The 22395-nt window shown below is 30.9% G+C and overlaps 1 protein-coding gene across 1 annotated transcript in view; it reads left to right on the forward strand.

Annotated features, from left to right (window-relative positions):
• Positions 1-22395, forward strand: part of LOC115877863 (6-phosphofructo-2-kinase/fructose-2,6-bisphosphatase-like) — a 91497-nt gene that overhangs the window by 26612 nt on the left and 42490 nt on the right. The window lies entirely within an intron of this gene.

Here is a 22395-nt window from a genome sequence, read left to right on the forward strand (position 1 = left end):
TTGTGAATTTTACATTAACTTATTGATTTCTATTAGAAATATATTTTTAAGCAACACTCACACAACTGCTCGGACTAATGTGAGTGAAATGACATAGGTAACCGAATGCTAGTGTTCCTAAGCCTAATACTTTCTAATACCAAATTAAATTGCGCATGCTCAAAATTACTGTTCTTAGCAATTTTCGAAATATCTAATATTCGACCTATTGAATTTGACGGTTCAAAAGTGTTTATCCTTATTTATTTTTTGGTTTCGAAATGATTAATGTTTATTCTGAAACAAGTGTGTACTAGAATGTTGGAAAATGATGAACTGCATTTCCTTTAGTGATTAAGGTTCATTTCTTAGGGTTTTAAGAATTGCGAAAATCTGCAAAATCCTTATATGACACCAAATTTCACTAGTCAGCCAAATTTTTTTTCGAAAACAATGAAGCAAAATAATAAATAACTAATTAATCCTTTGGATTAACAATCCACAAGGTTAGTTGTTAGTTTTTTTATACTCACCCCGTGTATAAATTAAAGACAGGTTAAAGAATGGTTTAGTAAACTAATATTTAACTAGTTCTATACCACTTTATACATTCGAAAATGTATCGTTGTGGTATCGTTCTATTGTTATCAAGTTATTTTTGATTAGATCGTGCTGGTTTTGTGTTACAGCAAAGGCTAAGAATTTTGAAACGAAAAAAAATGTGTTAATAATATTATTAATGAAATAACAAACTAGTTTACAATTAAGACTTAAAATAAAAATGTAATCTCTTATTCAAATAATATAAAATTAATAAATAGATTAATAAATTAATCATCTATCAAAAAGCCGAGCAAAAAGCTTTTATATAGGGTGTTTCAAAAAACATGAGCCATCTCTCGTGGAGAGATTCCTCACGTAAAAATAAGATTTATTTTTCATATCAACATAGATCTGATTCTGCTTTGTTTCCTAGCTACAGGGTGTTTAAATCTTAATATTTTTTCGATTTATTATACTTTTCTTCCAAGTACTTTTAGCGTTTCGAATGAAATTTTGATGGTATAAGTTACTATAAATGCGACATATTTTAAGGCTAAAAAAGTGTCGCCATATTCACCAGGGACGTGCATATGGGTTATCACTGGAATATTTTTTTAAAAAATGCATGTACGCCACTGACTTTTTTCTTTTGTTTTTTTTTTGCGAAATAGTGTAAGCAGTTTACTGCCGATTAAAAGTTGTCTTTTGATATTTTGTCGATTTCGGCCTCCTTGATGAGATAAACGCAATTTTATTAATTTGCCTTGATCCAGGTCTAATAGCACCCTTTAAAAAAATGTAATATCATTAACATGAAAAAAACTTTTAAATAAGTACTCATTGATTCCTCATCAAAAAATATGAAAAAAGTTTCTATAAACATGGGTATGGAAATACATAATTTTCGAGTTATAGGATGTTAAAACTTTAAAATTAGTTTTTTTGTAATTATCATGAATGTCATAATTTTATTATTTGAAATTGCTGTATGTCGGACTAATAGTAATAATATTTAATAGTAAATTAGGAAAAATATATAATTTATTAATTTTATTTTTATTATAATTTTATTAATTGTGATTAATAAAATTTCGTTTATCTCATCTCTCATCAAGGAGACCGAATTCGACAAGATATCAAGAGATAACTTTTAATTGGCATTAAATGGACTACACAATTTTGATATCAAAAGAAAAAAATTCAGTGGCGCACATGTTTTTTTTTGAAAAATATTTCAGTGATAGCCCATATGCACGTCCCTGATGAATGTATCGACATTTTTTTAACATTAAAATATGTAGCACTTATAGTACCCTTAGTTTTACCCTCAAAATTTCGTGCAAATCACTAAAAGTACTTGGAAGAAAATTATAATAAATCGAAAAATGATTATGATTTTAACACCCTGTAGCTACGAAACAAAGTAGAATTGGACCTATCAACACAGGTCCAATTCTGCTTTGTTATATGAAAAAGAAATCCTATTTTTACGTGAGGAATCTCCCCACGAGAGATGGAACATGTTTTTTGAAACACCCTGTATATTTAATAATTAGCTATTTTGCATTTTAACTAAAGTTAATTCCAATATTGGGGATTGTAACGAATCAAAACCAATCAATTAAAAATTAATATGCACAGTTAATGCTTTGTTATAATTCATATTCGTAATACTACATGGGTTTTATTTAAACTAATAATATTTTATTATTTAACTAGTGCTATAAGTTTTAAACTACTCTATTGAATTCTACTGTTATCTAATTATTTTTGATTAGTTTTTTGTTGGATTTGAGCTAGAGAAGTAGTGAAAACTAACAAGGCTATCTTGTAAACTCAGGGTCAATAGGCAAACTACACCAAGATGTTTGAAAGATATTCTCGATTCATTTAGTAATGATAACTACCATAATATACTAGAAAATAAAAATAATATAAATAAAATTATTATAATAAATAATGTTAAAAGGAATAGTTAAACAGAACATTTTTTAAAATGTTCTGATTAGCTATTCCTTTTAACTAACTCACAACAAAATCTTTTCAGATTTTTGAAAATTATATTTATAATTTTTTTTTTGAAAGTTTAGTTTTTTTTGAAAATTTTGTGGTGCAAATGACTCATTGGCCGAATGATGCTATTTCCAAATAGGGAGCAGACTTTCTAGATGTATTTTGTTAATTTTTTCGAATTTTGATAAACAAATAAATACTGCCGCGTTTTTTGTAAGAATAATAATAATAGCTCCCGTAATAGCGTTTAACGCCTTGGGAGTAGCAAGGTACAGCTTGCTATACTAGAGCCGTTCGGTATACAAGGAAGGTAATGTGGCTAGCACTACGCTTCAACCGCCTATTATTACTTCAGGATTGTGAATCCCAAGTACTCATTTAAGGCTGAGTCGACCTAGGTACCCAAACTATTTTTATTTTAATAAAAATAGTCGGCTGATGAAATGCCTGGTGTGGGAATCGAACCCACACCTTGAGATTGGTAAACGAGAGAAAACACTTTCCAAAAAACCTGATGAGATTGGTAGACTTTTGCAAGAAACTTTCCAAAAAAACAGTATACTTGAAAAATGGATAAAAAATCATAAAAATGGTACACCTATATGCAGGGTTGGCATGATATATATCAGTGATATATATCGGATATATCGTGGGCGTACAGCGAAAATCCACTAAGTCACATTTTTGGTTGAATTGGATTAAACACACCACTATGTCCAGTTTTTCACTAAAGTCATTAAGTCCAATTTCGGCATCCTTATATTATATTATAAGGATGCCGAAATTGGGTTTTTCATGTTAAAAACCGTGAAAAACTGGACATAGTGGTGTGTTTAATCCAATTTTTCCGAATGCTTAATAATTGTTTTACTATTCGGAGAGGAGGATTCCAACAAAAACAGACATCATTAAAATCGGTCAAGTCGTTCATGAATATGGTGTAACTGACTTTGACAACGTGACTTTGTTTCATTTATTTAGATTTGTGTGAGTGGTATATTTTTAACTAAAGTTAATTACATAGCTTGAGTTGTTTACTGCAAACACGATTAGTATGTATTTGGTATTGCAAATATAATCTGTAAATGGCAATATCCTATTTATTAGCCTTTAATTATTGGCTTAAAATAAATAAATATCAAGGCCTACGTGCATTCCAAAATTAATTCAGTCATACTTCAATCATGTATATGGCGCAATAAACATTTACTGTTATCATTATTTTGCAATGTGCAATATTATAAAATAGAAAAATATTTTATTATTTATAAGAATTTCTGAGTTATCGATTCCATTTTTAGATTAAGAAAATTAATTTAAAAAAGAGGAAACTTAATACATTGTAGAACTATAGAAAATATTTATACAGTATTCTATAACAGAAGAAATTGTCGATCACGTTATCGATGAACGGGGTTAATTTGAATAATTTGCTCAATACATTTTTGATAATTACATTGATAAAAGTAGTAGTTCCTCCATTGTTTTTACCAAAATTGATCTAAAACGGTACACTGAAAAAATTAATTTGTGAATTTAATAACAATAGTGATGGGTATTTCTTGCCACAGATTATTGTAGTAAATTTACCTTTAGTTTTACAATTCGTTTTTAAAACCGCTGTATGGCTAATTTGTGGCATGTATGTAAATATGTTATAATATATCCGAATATCCGTATACATATATCAATATATTCACCAATGTCCTTTGTGAATTTATGTAAAAAATGTGTATCTCATAGTAAATTTACTTATTCATTGTAAATTTATCTTTTAAAATCGCCAACTTTTTATATTTCTCCTGAACTGTTCTTCGTCTTTCCTTCTAACTACGTTTTCAATCGAATACTTAATGCGCATTAGCTATACAAGTCACGTGACGTGGCGTCATTTTTTACTAAATTTATTATGGTAAATTTACACAAGTTTTGTGAATATGTCTACACATATTATTATGCAATTTTACTACAAGATTGTATTTCTGATTTAAATTTAATTTTTAAACTCGTATCAGTCGTATCCATCCGTACCTAGCCATCTGTAGTACAATTCTACAGGGTGGGTCAAATTCGACACTTTTAAATGGAAACACCCTTTTCTATAGACGGAAACTAATATCGGTGTCTGGAGCTCAATTTTCATTAAAAACATGATGGTGAAAACCGCACACCAATATCTGTTACCGTTTCGAAGTTAAGGGGTGTTTTTCAAAAATGTGCATTTTTAACAAATCGCTGTAACTTTTTGCTATAGAAAATTTTCTATTTCTATGAAAATATTTCCAAAGCACCTTTTAACGTAGAATTTAATGGTTGAAGTTTAATTTTTTTAAAATTAATAATTTAAAAGTTATCAACAGAAAAATTAATTTTTTATTTGGGACACCCTCTATATTTTTAATTAACTGAAAAGAATTTAAAATTACTTTCCAAAAATATAGCACACTTGATATTTTGTTATAATTCCCTTCAAAATACAGAATTTTTAAAATTTCGCCACTTTTAACTAGTAGGCTTTGATGATACGCCCTTAATGGAACTCGAAAACATATGTTACCAGCAAGACGACGCAACGCCTCTGAACGCTGAAGTTATCAGCAAATTTTTGCAGCCAATTTCAAGAATAATTAAATAGCTAACCAAGATCCCAGCCGTTGGCCGTCGAGGCCGCCTGACTTAGGGCCCATGGATCTAATCCTATGGATATACTTGCGGAAGAATAAAGGTTCCTTATTCTTCCGTATAATCTAGATAAGAATTAGAAATACTTAGCAGTTATGAGAGGATATCTTTCACCCCCACTGAATTAATGATTCCGCGAGAAATGTTCAAAAACTGCCCCGTCTGTCCATAACAGAAGACGGTTGATATGTCGAACACCTGTAGCAAAATCTCATGTCTTAGTTTGGTATTTATTTTTATTGTTTTTAGATATACTTTAAATGTGTAGGTGTTGGTTAAATATACTTTAAATTGTTATAAAATTCTGCATCTCTCATAGCAAATATTATTTTCGTTTTAATTGATGCTCACAGAATTTTTTTGCATTACAGCCGGTGCCGTTCAAAGCCTACTTATTTAAAGGGGGCGAATTTTTATATACGCTATATCTCAAAGAGGAATCGAGCAAAATATCAAGTGTGTTATATTTTTGGAAAGGTAATTTTAAATTCTTTTCAATAAATTAAAAATATACAGGGTGTCCCATATAAAAAATCAAATTTTCTGTTGATAATTCTTAAATTATTAATTTTGAAAAAATTATACTTAAACCATTAAATTCTACGTAAAAAGGTGCTTTGGAAATGTTTTCATAAAAATACAAAATTTTCCATAGCAAAAAAAGTTACAGCAATTTGATGAAAATGCATATTTTTGAATAACACCCCGTAACTCCGAAACGGTAACAGATATCGATATGCGGTTTTCACCATCTTGTTTTTGACAAAAATTGAGCTCCAGACACCGATATTAGTTTTTGTCTATCTCCTATAGAAAAGGGTGTTTCCATTTAAAAGCGTCGAATTTGACCCACCCTGTACGCGCTTTATATTTATAACATATTTTTTATTTTTATTTTCGACCGATAGATCTTATCAGTTATAATTAGAATTATAACACACTGTGTGTAAATCGTCACTCTTACAAAACCACCACTAGAACATATTAGTGTTACCTAGATTGATATTCAGTCAGTAAACACTCGAAATTCCACTCATAATATAATAGACATAGATATTCTTTAGCGAGTATTAGATGTATTTAAATATTTCTTCTTTCTTCATTTTTAATGGGTATGGTTATTAATTGAGGAAATAACGCAATTCATAGCGAAAGATGTGGAAAACCTTTTAAGTGTATTAAGTATTATACCACATACATACACACGGAAAGACTATAGTAGAATTAGAAGCAATGTCACATAGAAGTGCCTAGTGAAGTTTAGCAATTAAAGAATAGACTAATAGAACACTTACTCTTAGTCTCTTACCTGTCCATTAGAAAGATCTGTAGAATGAAAGCAATCCTAGAAACAGGGAAATGCAAATGTCACAAAATTTTTTTTAACTGATTTTTCCAGTCTTATAAATAATATGTTATATCTATGTTAAGGTGACTCTGAGCTAAATATTGATGTTTCTTTCCTTATTGTTTTGGCCGTTTGAAATATTTTAAAAGAACCAAATAGAACGCAATAAAAACAGAACTTTGTAAATTAAAGAAGCTTATCCTTAAAAAGTCTCTACACAACTCGCGAAGTAAGCCAAAATAGGTAAGGGTCGAATAGGGAAGAGAGGGTTATTTCGTGTTTCCTAATTTAACTTTGTCTCGTCTCGTTATTTTTATTAGACGAAGAAACACGAAATAAGTCTCTTCACTATTCGACTTTGGCCTGTGTAGAGGCCCTTTTAGACTGAACCTAGTATAATATTTGTTATATGCATATATGTAAAAATATTTTTACTACATTTTATTTTCAGTGACGTAGCTTATTCAATTAATAATGATTGTGTGTAAGTAATAGTGTTGCATTACCAATTAACTAGTACAACTATTAGTTGTAACAATTCTAATTTGAAAACTGATATCACTTACGTTAGACATAAATGGACAGGCGCTTTTTTTAATGTTTACATGCAAAAACTATTTAATACATCTATTATTACTACACTGTAATTACTTAGCTCCTGACATTATTTACGTTTTGTCATTTAAGCATTAGAATATGAACTTAAAAAAAATGGAATATTTTATAGTATTGAGGAAGCTATAAGCACTATTAACATTAAATTAAAGAAATACCAGATTAATAAGCAATACTAACAAAGTAGAACCTGATATAAAAAAAATATAAATTAATTATAAACATTAAACAGCTAATATTTACATCAACAAAACTCACCTTAACAGCACTTAAGGGACATAAAGGGACATTACTACCGCTTTACCGTTAAAAATATTCTAATAAAGTTGCGATGAGTTTTTTAAGCTATCTTGTACACTTCGCACTAAAAGAGGTTTAGCTCAGTGCCGATACATCGTTTTACATGGGTGACCTTCAACAAATTAGAGACAAGCTGCAATTTTGCGTGGAGCTTCATTTTGTAGATCTTTAAACATCCTGAAATCCCAGCGATGAACCGTTCAGCCCGTCACCCCAAAACCACTCCTACAAGGGGTAAAAATGGCCCTTTTTTTACTTTTACTTCAATAACTCTAAAACTACGAATTTGAGAAAAAAAGTCACGAGTAAAAAATTGAAGAGAAGAAAATTTCCTACCACATAGGTAAAGAACCAAAATTTTTAGAATTTCAGTGGCGCAGGTGGGAATTTTTAAATTTAGGAGGATTGTTTTAATAACCCACCATTCTGTGTTTAACTTCAAATGAAAGCATATAAAAACGATCTTTTTAATAAAGGTAAGTTACCAGTGGCGAAGATAATTTTTTAAATGTGCGGTTTTTACATTTTAAAAACATTGAATAAGAAAAATTGCAGTTTTACAAATAATTTCCCATGAAATAGGTATATTGAAAAATCATTCAATCTCTCGATTTTTCAGATTCCAACCCCAATCTTGCGGTGGTAAATTGTTATTTAACTAAGCCTGTACCTTGCGATATTTTCAGATCTGTTTTCTCAATACTATAATTATATAACATATCACTATGGTAAAAATATAGCTGTTGTTTTTGATGGCTATGAAGAGATAGAGACCAAAATTGTGGAGCAGAATCGCAGATCTGCAGGTAAAAAAATGGTACCAATTATTGTATCTTTCTCGAATTTATCTGCAGTGAACAAAGCGTCATTCGTGCGTTCGGAAAAGTATTATTGGAAAATGGAATCAATGTTAAATTCGCTGATGGTGATGCCGATACTATTATGTAACTACAGCGGTCGCAATAAGTGACAATTTACCAGAAGGGACCGTAGCAGTAGTTAGCGAAGATACGGACATTATAGTGTTACTGATTCTTTATTGCCACAAGAGACTGTTTATGATTCGTCCGGGAAAGGTATCAAAACTAATAAAATAATCGACATATCGGCCTTACAACAAAAATTGGGGAATCTGAAGAATGTGATTCTTAGTGTCCACGCTATATCTGGTTGTGACACAACGTCTGCTGTGTCCAATAAAGGGAAGATTAATTTAGTGAACACCATTCAGAAGAAAAAGTTATGTGAGCTATTAAAAGAATTTTATAATCCCGAAGCGACAAAGGAGAAGTTAGAAGAAGTTACATCTCAGTTTTTTATAGTAGCATATGTTAAAAACTCGACAAAAAAAGTAGATTAGGATAGTGCCAGATACATGCCTTATCAACAGTACGTAGTTAAACGAAGTCTTAATACCAACTTCAACTTGGCATCATTACCACCTACCTCCAAAGGACTGGCCTACCTCCAAAGGACCTTATGGACTTAAATTTATGTTGCATTCAAATGTTAAACTAAATTCTCATTTTTAACTTACAGGTACAGGCTTGGTTAAATAACAATTTACCACCTCAAGATTGGGGTTGGAATCTGAAAAATCGAGAGATGAATCCAATACATTCAGACCAGGCCATTGTCCTCCTACATGGGTTTTAGAGAAACAAATTTGCAATTGCTCTTCTGTAAAGCGAATGGGACTCACCTGCACTATGGCATGTGGTCAATGCAATGGCATTACATGTATGAACCCAACAAATGTGGAAGTGAATGAGGATTATCCTTAAGATAAGTTATCCTATTTTTGAGCTAAGGTTTTTCTTATTTTGTTATTAAACGTGTAAATTTTTCAATATACCTATTTCGTGGGAAATTATTTGTAAAACTGCAATTTTTCTTATTCAATGTTTTTAAAATGTAAAAACCGCACATTTAAAAAAATTATCTCCGTCACCGGTAACTTACCTTTATTAAAAAGATCGTTTTTATAGGAACTTGTATCCTAATAAACTTTTTGGTCTCGATATTTATCTCAAAAATGCTTTCATTTGAAGTTAAACACAGAATGGTGGGTTATTAAAACAATCCTCCTAAATTAAAAAATTCGCACCTGCGCCACTGAAATTCTAAAAATGTTGGTTCTTTACCTATGTCGTAGGAAATTTTTTTCTCTTCAATTTTTTACTCGTGGCTTTTTTCCCTAAAATTCGTAGTTTTAGAGTTATTGAAGAAAAAGTAAAAATGGGCCATTTTTACCCCTTGGTAGTTTTGGGGTGACGGGCTCAACGGTTCGTCGCTGGGGTTTCAGGATGTTTAAAGATCTACAAAATGAAGCTCCATGCAAAATTGCAGCTTGTCTCTAATTTGTTGAACCTCGGCCTGTATAGGCCCTGGGCTAGTTCTTAAAAGAACAATGTTGGACTGAAAGGTCTGCTAGTAAACATTTTCAAGCTTAAAGTATCACAACACAATTCTTTAAACTAAAAAAACTGGTAATACAAAACTAAAGTGTCAAAACGAATGACAATAGAGAACAACGGCATACGGTCGAGTCGGCCTACAAATACGTAAACGTTTACGTGTATAAAAAATAGAAAATATAAGAAATGCGCATGCGTACGTAAACGTTTACGTGTTTGTAGGCCGACTCGACCGTATGCCGTTGTTCTCTAATGTCAGGAAATAAATGGGGCAATTTGGTATTTTTTGCAGCAGAGCTACCACCTGAATACCCAGCGCAAAATGTAAATTCCAGTTAGTCAGCACGGCGCGGAATATGTCCATGATTGGCAGCAATGAATTTAAAAATCGCAAGGTTAATCACGTGACTAAAAGTTTATTTGGTATGAACTGTATGTCTGTATTTTACATTAGATTTATACAATTTTTTTAAAATTTGAAAGACATTGCAGTTAGTATTTTAAGTTAATTAATCTTCGCATGTACAGGATAAATTAATAATTCAAGAATTTAAAGATTAGAATATTTTATTTTAATCCAAAAAAATAAATGTTTTGTTATTTAATTCAAGTACTTTACTCGCACAAGACAACTATTTAAAATTACATAGTTAAGTATACATATGTATACTAAATGATATAAAAATGGGTACTACTTTTACAGAAATATCTCTAATAGTTATGCTTAATAATAAAATCTTTAAATTACCAAAATACTCGTTTAACAAGCAAGGTTGAAGATTGTTGAAAAAGATTATTTCTTGAAAGACGTTGTCCTTTTATATTAAAAATAAATAGGCCCAAAATGTGCAGGATATATTTGAAATAATATTTTACAAAAAATGTAGTAACTGGAGAAAAAAACATTTTTTAATTTTTTATAGATCTTAAAACTTCTAGACTTGTGAAAAGCTGCCAAAAGTCGTAGGTATATGTGTCATCCTATTAAAATTTCATCCGATTTTTTTTTCTGGAAAAACTTTGATGATAAAGAATTTTTATTTTGATTTGAAATATATCTAATGTGCTCTAATTAGAACACCAGTTTACTAATGTGACATTGTTAAAAATTTTATAATACATTCTAACCTCATTAGATTCTAATTATATTCTATACAATGTAATTAACGAAATAGGGACAAGGTTTAGTTAAATGGGATGCCGATATATTTTTATCTTTCTTAAATAATTTATAATTCGATAATAAAGTAAATATTAAAGATTGCGATATGAAATATTTTTCCGAATTTTTTCATTATAGAGTTTCACACTATGGGTTCACATGTAACAGCAACTGAGAGACAGTCTGGCGGCTGATTTTAAAAATAATATTTTGTCTCAGTTTTGTTGTGCTGTTTATTAGAAATTAAACTGAGAGTCCTACAGGGAATTTTAAGCTACACACGTCCAACCGGCACCCTCGAAATAACAAGGCCGTCCCACAGTGACGTAAAAAACTCGTGACGTCATCAACTGGAGGTGTGACCTACCTAACTCTATTTAGCAGCGTTGATAATTATAATTACCCGCTATAAGGTCAAATTGTGGATGTTTTTTTCACTCAGCTGATTTTTAAAATGTCTTTATTTAAGTTTTTAAAAATATTATAGTATATAAAAATAGTTTCAATAGTATTCTGAAAAAATCATACCAGTCAATAAATATTTACCTTTTCACACTATTATTTTTACCTTTCACTTTTTATGAATCAAATTTAATAAAGGGATACTTTAATAAGAAAAAAATAATAAAAAATAGTTATTTTTTATAGCATATATTATATATTTTACCGATATTTTACGTCCTCTTCCACGGCGCGACGACGGCTAGATTGTCTTATTTTTAAGTAAGCCATACTTCTTATTAGGTAAGTTAACCATAAGTTCATTAAGTGTATTTTGCTGCAATTCGAATAACTGTTATCAGGTGGATTTGCAATTATCCAATTTTGGTTCAGTTGAAAGAAATGTTTTTCAGTTTTTTATTTGTTTTCTAAAAATTAAAGCTATTGACACGCTCATTTCACAGGATTGTGCGGCAAATTTTTATTATAATGCCTATAAGTAATAATTGACAAACAAATTGTCATCGTTTTAATAATAATAATAAATGTTTTTTATTACTGGAGTTACGTTCCAGTACCAGAAAAATGTATTTTTAAAAAACACAAATTTTGGAATAAACTTAAATTTATTTTACGGAACAGCAATCAATGTTACAAGTACAATAGCTAGACAAGAACTAAAACTAAAATCTACATTGATTTTTGAAGAAACCTCTTCTTATGGCAAACTGCTGCATTGAAGGTTCCCATGGTGTCGTCCGTGAGAATTGTATCTGTGTATTTCGACTATGTGTCGACTGTAAACTTTTTGTAACTTGTTTGTTTTTATAACAAATTTCAAATGGACAAGAATAGTATATTGATATTAAAGATCAGCAGGAAAAACCTTCTACTGGAAATATGGATTATAATATAATAAAAAAAAAACATTCTAATAAAGAACAATATTGTGAGGTGTGAAAATCGATATATTATATCGATTTTCACACCTCATTAAACTGAACATATATTTTTCTTCTGGATATTTCTTTAGAATTTCTAGAATTGAAATATTCAATTAATTTACGTTCTTTTCTTATTTTTTAAAAGAAAAAGTTGACTAATCTAATTAAAAAAATTGCATGGTAAATTTGTATTGTGTTGCATAGAGATACATACACTCATAATGATGGATGTTTTTGTATTAAATAATGAATTATTTATTTCGATTTAAAGACTGCATTAATGATTGTCTCTCTTATACGCTTTAGTAATTAAATTTTAGTAGTTATGCTTAAGAATTTTAATAAATAAGTAAGTTTTGTCTTTAATAAAGTTTGTTTAGGTTTAGTTTATATGGTTTATCTCAAAAGTAAATCCTCATAACCCCGCAACCTCAATTTTAACTTACATAACTTTTAATGATTCTAATAAAAGTCGTCAATTAAGTGTCACTGCAATTTTTCTTATGGTGTTTTTATTTCCGTAAATAGCAATCGACATTACTTTAGTTAAATAATGTTTATAAATAAAAATATAATATGTAATAATAAATAAATAAATAATTTGGCAAATATTTTATGAAGCGAGGAAATATAAATTTTTATTTCATTCTTTGTATTTTTGAAGTGTATAATAATTATTTCATCTGAATTTTGTTTTAACTCGATTATTTTTTTAAATTTTATTATAAAGTAGCGTGTATCCGCGACTTCGTTTCCCGTCGAATTCATTATTTGTAATGATGACGATAAAGCAAAGCAAGAATTTCCATTAACATATAAACTGGATAAAATTTTCTTACATTTATGTCAGCATGAGAAAAAACAATTGAGAAACCCCTCCTTATCGAACACACCCCACAGTCAATCCGTTTGCCAAAAATCAGCTTTAAACGTCAAGCAGTTTAATCGTGATTACTCATTGGTCATATTTTATGAAACACCCTGTGTAAATTTTTAAGAAATCTTAAAATATGTAAAACAACAAAATAAAATATACCTGTTTAAGAGTTTTTAAATAAAAAATATTCTAATATTTGAGGGGTGGTTTCACCCCTTAGAATTCGAGTTTCGAAAAATCCCTTCTTATCGAACCTCTATACCAGTGATTCCCAAAGTGGTCCAGGTGGACCCCCAGGGGTCCACGGGAGACTTGCTGGGGGTCTACGTAGGCGTGAACAAAAAATGGGGGTCCATAAGATGTTAATGGGGGTCCACGAAAATTTATCTGCTTTTGATAGTAAAGAGCAAAAATGTAAGCATAGTTTTTATAAGGGCCTACCTACATTGTTTTAAGTACCTATCTAAGCAGATAATATTTTAATAAGGCAAGCGACTGTTACTTGTCCAAACTTGCGTATTCGATATTACGTACAATTTCGTGTACAGACTTGCAAAGCGCTATCCGCCCGACAATGCTTAATGCTTGTTCAGACATGAACTTGATCACCACTATAAATACTTGATGCCAAAGGCAAACGCATTCATTTGTTTCCGGAATTTCGAAAAAAGGCGGAATTTGGAAAAAAGTTGTGAGAAAATTTATATCTGTGTTTGCTAGTGCCGGAGAAAAGTAAGTAACCTACCTTTTTTTTGTTATAGTACTTAAGTATTTTGTTTACGTGTACTAGTCGGTTGATCACAACGGCCTGTATAGATAGGTAACTTAGTAACTTACAGATATTTTAATTGTCCTCTTTCGATTTGAAGACAAACACAGCACGTTTTATTCAATTGTTTTTTCACGAGAGAAACACTGCCAACAATCTAAAAAGGCCGAATAAGCAATATTGCAGAGCAATTAATTTTGTAATTTTTCTTGCAAATAACTACTAATTTTATAAAACAGTAATTTCATAATCATTTTAAATTGGTTTTGAAGTAACTATTTTATCAAAACTATTCCTTTTCGGAAAGAGCGAGCGGTGCGCGGGCGACGGGAAAAGGGCGGGGCTTGGACTTCGATGCCAGTTTGTCACGTTTTAACAATGAAGCCGCAGACAAAAATACGCAAATACACGGAGCGCGTGAACTCATTGATTTAATAAAATGTTAGTTATCGTTTTTATGGACAATTTTGGGATTTCGACTTTTATTTTTTCCTACACAAATATAATCAGTATTCGATACTGAGTACACCAATTTTTATTTATACTATTAAAAATTAGTGGTAAATTATGTACTTTAAAATTGATACCGTTTTGTGAAAACGTCTGTATTTGTCTCAGCGGTTTATTAGTTGGTCCCTTTACAAGCCGTAATTCTATTTCCGCGTGCTGACAAAGGCTGCGGTGTGATACCTATATTCAGAAAAAAACTTGGTTACTAAAACATTTTTTTTTACAGGTAAGGTAACTGACACGAAACATGGCTACAGCAAAGAAAAAATGTCGACAATATAGTATCGATTATTTGAAATATGGTTTTGTTCCATCAGAGGCAGACAAACAATTGCCCATGTGCCTATTATGCAACAAAGTTTTGAGCAATGACTCTATGAAACCATCAAAGCTCGAAGATCATCTAAAAAGGTGTCATACTGATAAAATAGGTAAAGATTTAAAATATTTTCAAACATTGAAAGAAAAATATGGAAAGAGACCCACCATGCACAGTATGTTCGCTTCAACATCTCAAAGTAACGATGATGGCTTGCGGGCATCTTACAATATCTCATTACTTATAGCAAAATCTGGAAAACCGCACACTATCGGAGAACAATTAATTTTACCCGCTGTTGAAGAGGTTTTAAAAACTGTTTTGCACAAATCTCCATTTGACGTACTAAAAAGAATTCCATTAAGTAACAATACTGTACAAAGACGCATTGATGAAATGAGCTCTGATATCGAAAGCTTTTTGTGCAATCATCTGCAAAAAACTCATTTTTCTATACAACTGGACGAGTCAACGTTACCCAGTAATGAAGCATTACTATTGGCATATGTCCGATTTATTGTTGAGGAAGAAATTCACGAAGAATTGCTATTTGCCAGAACTTTGGAGACTGACACTAAAGGCGAATCAATATTTAATGTCCTGAGTAATTTTTTTACGGAAAAATCGATCCCATTTACAAACATTATTTCAGTGGCAACAGACGGAGCTCCTGCAATGGTCGGGCGATATCGTGGGTTTATAAGTCATCTCAAAAGAATTATACCAGGACTTACAGCTATTCATTGCGTAATCCACCGACAACATCTTGTGGCAAAACATTTAAGTGACAGGTTGAACCAATCTCTTCATTTTGTAATAAAAGCTGTCAACAAAATCAGAAGCAATGCATTGAATACGCGTTTATTTGCTCAATTGTGCGACGAAAATGATGAAGACTTCCAACGACTGCTCTTACATACTGAAGTACGCTGGTTGTCGAAAGGTGCATGCTTAACGAGATTTTACTCTGTTTTCGATTCCATATTAGAGTTCTTAGAAAGTAGAGATCCAGATTTAAAAGAAAACTTGATCAAATTCAAAGCAGACATTGCGTATTTGACAGATTTGTTTAAAAAATTTAATGATATTAACTTGCAGTTACAAGGGGACAGCCTGAATTTAATAAAAACAAAGGGGATAATTTCGGCTTTTCTTGGGAAATTGAAATTTATGAAGCAAAACATTAGTCGGCGCGAATTCTCTCAATTTCCAAACTTGTCGCAGGTAGAATGTATTGATGAGGATATCCATACCTACAGTCAACATTTAAGTGCTCTGCATGATGACTTCAAAACCAGGTTTGAAGATATACTGACGATGGATATACCACCATGGATCATAAATCCATTTGATGAAACGGAAGTGGCCAATGTTGTATTACAAGAGGAGCTGCTCGAGCTAAGCACTAATGAGGAGCTGAAGGTGAAATTTAGAAAAGGCTACCCAACATTTTGGCTGCAAGCAGAAATACCCGAAAAATATCCTGGACTGTGGGAAATCGCAAGGAAATTTTTAATAGCTTTTCCCTCGTCATACCTTGTCGAAAGGAGTTTTAGTGCGTTACAAACCTCTTAACAAAAAAAAGGAGCAAATTAAACATCACAGAGCGGGGGGATTTGCGGTTATTGCTCACAAAAATAAAGCCAAACATTGATCGTTTGCTGACACTCCATCAGATACATCCTTCCCATTAATTAAAATTATGACCTGAACCTATATTACCTTAATATTTTTTCTTGTAATTCTATTCTTTTAATAAATAAAGTGATATAAAATGTACCATTTTTCGTTTTTATTTTACATATCGGAATATAGGGACAGAACTCAGAAGTGACACAATTTTTATTTTTTGGCGACTTTAAGAATGTGGTAGAAATGTAGCAGCAGGGGGTCCACCGAAACCAGTAAAATTTTGAAAGTGGCCCACGAGAAAAATAAGTTTGGGAACTACTGCTCTATACCCTAGAATCAACCTGTATGCCAAAATTGAGCTTCTTACGTTGAGTGGTTTGAACAGGATCGTGATTAATCAGTGAGTCAGTCATTTAAGGATTTTATATATTAGTATAGATAAACAAAAACATTATTATTAAATGTTATAAACCAACAAAGTCCTCCTACTTTGGATGCCAGCTCACCAATGGACAGAAGGCAATGAAAAAGCAAACGATCCAGCTAGAAAAGTAGCACTAGCACTCCACTAACTGGACCAGAACCGATCTGGTTTCCAAGTGGAAACTAATTTAAAGCGGAACTTAAGAACCTGGAAAACTCCATACGTAACCTGGAATAGGAATCTTCCAACGAAGAAATTTCTCAGAATTTACGACCGAGAAAAATCAAAGATTTTCATTGATTTAACTAAGAACAATCTTCGGATTGTCACGGAATTTTTAACAGCATACTCCTCAACCAACACCTCAGTAGATTGGAACTAAGAAACAACGGCAAATGCAGATTCTGTGGGGAAAATAGGGTAACACTAGAACACCTCATCACTGAGTGTGCTGTGACGACAACCATTCGTGCCATGAACTTTACATCTGTAAAACTGTCTTACATACACTTTTGTCAAAGCCCTTAGATTATATGATGAGTTATAAGTCGTTATAACTCAAGAAAGGAGGAGATAGATTACTTATATTATAATACTACTACTGATAGATTTACAGCTCTTGCAGGAATGTCTACAATAAAACTGCTGGTAGAAGAACGGGAGCTCATTTATATAAGAGGAAAAGATTATGCTGCGGAGGCTAAGCAGATGTCTGTCTTACATGATTGCAGACATGTCCTAAACCCCTTAAAAAATATCTAAGAAGACTAAGGTCTCGGTATTGACACTCCTTCTATACTATTACCTACAATATTGTTCTTTATTAGAATGTTTTGTTGTTAGTTCAGTTTTAGTCCTATTAACTGATTTATAATAATAATAATAATAGCTCCCGTATATAGCGTTTAACGCCTTGGGAGTAGCAAGGTACAGCTTGGCATACTAGAGCCGTTCGGTATGCAAGGAAGGTAATGTGGCTAGCACTACGCTTCAACCGCCTATTATTACCTCAGGATTGTGAATCCCAAGTACTCATTTAAGGTTGAGTCAACCTAGGTGCCCAAACTATTTTTATTTTAATAAAAATAGTCGGCTGATGCAATGTCGGGTGTGGGAATTGAACCCACTACCTTTAAATTGGTAGACGAGAGCCTGTACCTCTCGCCACCGGGCATCTTTTAACTGATTTAAATCAGTCAAATAATTACTAATTATTTTGCTTATGGCCGTTTTCTCAGCACTTATTAAGGTTACTTTAAGTTAAGTGGAGTTTTGAATATGACAAGCGAATTTAAAAAGTCACATTCAAAGCTACACTTAACTTAAAGTAACCTTTATAAGTGCAGTGAAAACGGCAATATAGTGATACATTTCTGACATATTTTGACATCTGTTAGTCATCCGACTGCATAAGTGGACTGACATTTCAATTACGTTTTGTCTCTGAAATGTTTAACCAGTGCCTTCTATTAAAAGATCAGCCTGGGGGCGGACTTTTGTTTACTTCATCAGCTGTATACATATACTTAGATATTGGATTAGATTCCGTTTCATATTTTGTCGGTTGATTTTTGGTTTTAACTTTTTGATTTTTGGTATTATTTATTATTGTAGTGCAAAAAACTAATTATTTTGGTGTTTAAGTGACAGAAACTACTACCAGATATATAGTCACTCTCGGTTTCGCATAAAAAATAGAAAAATTGAAAAATTACACGTTGTGTAAGTGATTTAACCTAAAAGTGCCCATACATTTTTGACTTATCGTGATTTTTGTGTTTTTTAAGACTCTAACAATTCATCAATAAAGCTTAAGTGGAGTGTGTTTTTGGTGCTATGCCTCATCTTTGTTGTGTTCCTGGTCTGGTGGAAAGGATAGTTATACTAGGCAGCCTACAGTATCCGGAAGAGCAAGAAAAGTGGGTACGGGTTATAAATCAAGAGAATTCTATTGAAAATATCTTTAATAAATTTAAAAATAATATTCTCCCATGATGGTATTAATGAAAACTGGACAATTATGTTTATTTTATTCATATTGGTGGAATCTCCACTCCAAGTGTTGTTGGTATGTTGGTTCAGCTTCGATAGATTCAAACACGTAAGTAGGTATTATGATCTAGGGAAAAATAAAGAATATGTGTATTAAAGATTATTATTTTGAGTTCAAATTTTAAAAAGGATTTTTGTAAAGACAAGACTGATACAGTTTAAAAGAAGAATGTGTTTTTGTTTGATAATATATAATGTATGTCAAGCATAACATATATTGGTTCCGTAATTTTTAATGAATAGTGTTGATTATTTATAATACCAAATTAATATCAAATATTTAAGTGATGGCTGAATACAATATGAATAAAATAACAATAAAATTGGTATATTTGCATAATACAAAATTAAGTTTTAAGAATAAAGGTGTTACTAAAAATACTAAGAAATTCATATTTCTTTGTTTTAATTGGTCTAATGTTATTTACATTTTACGTAAGAATTATACCGTATCATCGAAAAAAATCGGCGTCTAGTTGGCTTGGAAATGAACATCGATGACATTCCCTAAATAACTGTACACATAAAATAATTAACTTTTACAATCTTGGAAAATTTGATATTCTTGAACCTTGTTGCTAAATATTCTAAATTTTTTGATTTTCTTGGGATTTAGGTTCGGGAAAAACGCTGATTAAATTTTCATTTGGTTTTTCATTATTTTTATTTGGTTTAAAAAAAACGTTTCGGTTAACATTATAGCCTTCATCAGTGTTGTGGCATATGAAAAAAATAGTGTCGAATATAATCCAAAAATTACATATAAAATATTCACACCACGCACATAATGTTTACTGCGTACTCCATAGTCAATGTAGATAATTTTAGTGTTAAGAATAATAATTTTAAAAAATATGTGGTCATCTTTTGATAAGTTTATATTAGTTTATTAATTGCAGTAAACATTATGAGGTGTGAATTATATTGTATATGTAATTTTTTGGATTATATTCGACACTATTTTTCTCATATGACAACACTGATGAAGGCTATAATTAGCCGAAACATTATTTTAAACCAAATAAAAATAATGAAAACCCAAATGAAAACTTAAATCAGCGTTTTTCCCGCACCTAAAAATCCCAAGAAAATCAAAAATTTTAGAATAATTTTATATATAAAATGCCAGCGATCTTCATTTCATAGCCATCGCTGACGCCTTTTTTTAGATAATATTGTATTATTTGTAAATATAATTTTTCGAACATTGATACTTGCAAAATATACATATAAATTTTGTGAATGCAAATAATAATACATCACTATTAGTAGATATTGAATGTTTTTTGTTAAATTAGATCGATTTTTAAACCCTAAAATTTAAAATATATTTCATTTTACCCAATATCTTATGTACCTATACATTATTTGTATATTGTAAAACATTTGCTGCATTTGCATGGTTTATAGTTTATTTGCCAAAGTATTTATTACTATAAATAGGTATATATGTTGTAGTTATTAACTGTATATTATGTATATTTCATGTAAACTATATCATTTTTAAAATACAAACCAAAAGTCTGAGGAATGATTATGTTTTCCATGTATTCTACAACATATTTATTAATCCGTTATATCTAACTAGCGTGACGTCATAAATCTCGCCCGAAGGCTGATCTTTTAATAGAAGGCACTGGTTTATAATAATAATAATAATAATAATATATACTTTATTTCAGAGTATGTTTCAAATATACAAATATAATATAAATGAACACAAAATGAAATGACGTCAAATACAACAATGTAACCCTATATTATTTTAATTCAAATAATCACTTAATGAATATGGTTCTAAGTTAATTAACAATTTTCTAACTTTTTTCTTAAATACCTGTTGATTTGAATGCATTTAATTTCCCTCGGTAATTTGTTAAAACATTTTATGCACATGTAATATGCACCTTTTTCTGTTAGTGTAAGTCTGTGGACTGGAAAATCAAAATTGAGTGTCCTTGTATTATAGTTATGATTCTGTGAATGTTTTTTAAAAATTGACTTATTGTTAAATAAAAAAAGGATGCACTCGTATATGTACAGACCATACACTGTTAATAGACTATTAATTTTAAACACATTCCTACAAGAATCTTTAGAAGCCATGTTATAAATTAACCTTATTACTCTCTTTTGACAAATAAAGATTTTTTCTAAATTTTCAGTAACAGAACACCCACCCCAGAAAATAATTCCATATCTAATTACAGATTCAAAATTCGCAAAATATATTATCTTTAATGTATTTCTGTTCATGTACTGACTTATGACTCTAATCGCATAGGCAATTTTGTTCAATTTCAATGATAACTTGTTAATATGGTCAGTCCAATCCAAGAACTCGTCAATACAAATTCCTAAGAACTGCGTATTTGTTGCAATTGAAAGATCCAGTTTATCTAGATTTATATTAGTGACTTTTTCTGCTCTATTCTGTTTTGTACTAAAAACTACTACATTGGTTTTTTCTTTGTTTAATAAAAGTTTATTTCCCAAAACCATTTATTTGCTGCCTCAAACATTTTTATACCCTTACTCAAAATATCTGTATTGTCTTCCTCCTATCAGCATGTTAGTGTCATCTGCATAATTTATAATACTTCTGTCTACATTAGGCAGAATGTTACTTAGATCATTGATATATACAATAAAAAGAAAAGGTCCGACTATACTGCCTTGAGGAACACCCAATTTATTTTCCAAAATACTAGACTTAGCAGAATTGATTCCTTTTTGGATTATTACTCTTTGCCTGCGATTACTAAGGTACGACTTAAATAGTTGCAAGGCATTTCCCCTAATCCCATATCTTTCTAATTTGGTTAGAAGAAAACCTATATTTAATGAGTCATATGCCTTGGATAAATCCAAGAACATACCTAAAGCTCTTTTGTTGTCTTCTAATAAGTCCAGTATCCTACCTGTAAACTGAAAGATAGCTGTTTGTGTGGATCTCCCTTTGATGTATCCATGTTGAAATGTATTGAATAGTCCGCAAGAATACATAAAGTCTTTAGCCCTAGAACACATAGCCAACTCAAATATTTTTGAGAAACCCGGAAGCAAACTGATGGGTCTATAATTTGTCAATGACTCTACGTCACCTTTTTTATATAATGGCTTTATTAAAGATAATTTTAACTGCTCTGGAAATATCCCATATCTAAAACTATTATTTATTATGTAACAAAGTATGTCTTTTAAGTAGAAAATACTATTTTTTATTATATTTGTGGGTATTTCATCTTCCCCACTAGTCCATTTATTTTTCAATGATTTTCCTAAATTGATTATTTCATCTGACGTGATCGGATATAAGTACATTGACCTGTCATTTGCTTGGATGTCAAAATTAAATTCAGATTGTG

The sequence above is a fragment of the Sitophilus oryzae genome, unplaced genomic scaffold (assembly GCF_002938485.1).
Source record: "Sitophilus oryzae breed Bouriz unplaced genomic scaffold, Soryzae_2.0 scaffold_1499_pilon_pilon, whole genome shotgun sequence".
NCBI classification, from domain to species: domain Eukaryota; kingdom Metazoa; phylum Arthropoda; class Insecta; order Coleoptera; family Curculionidae; genus Sitophilus; species Sitophilus oryzae.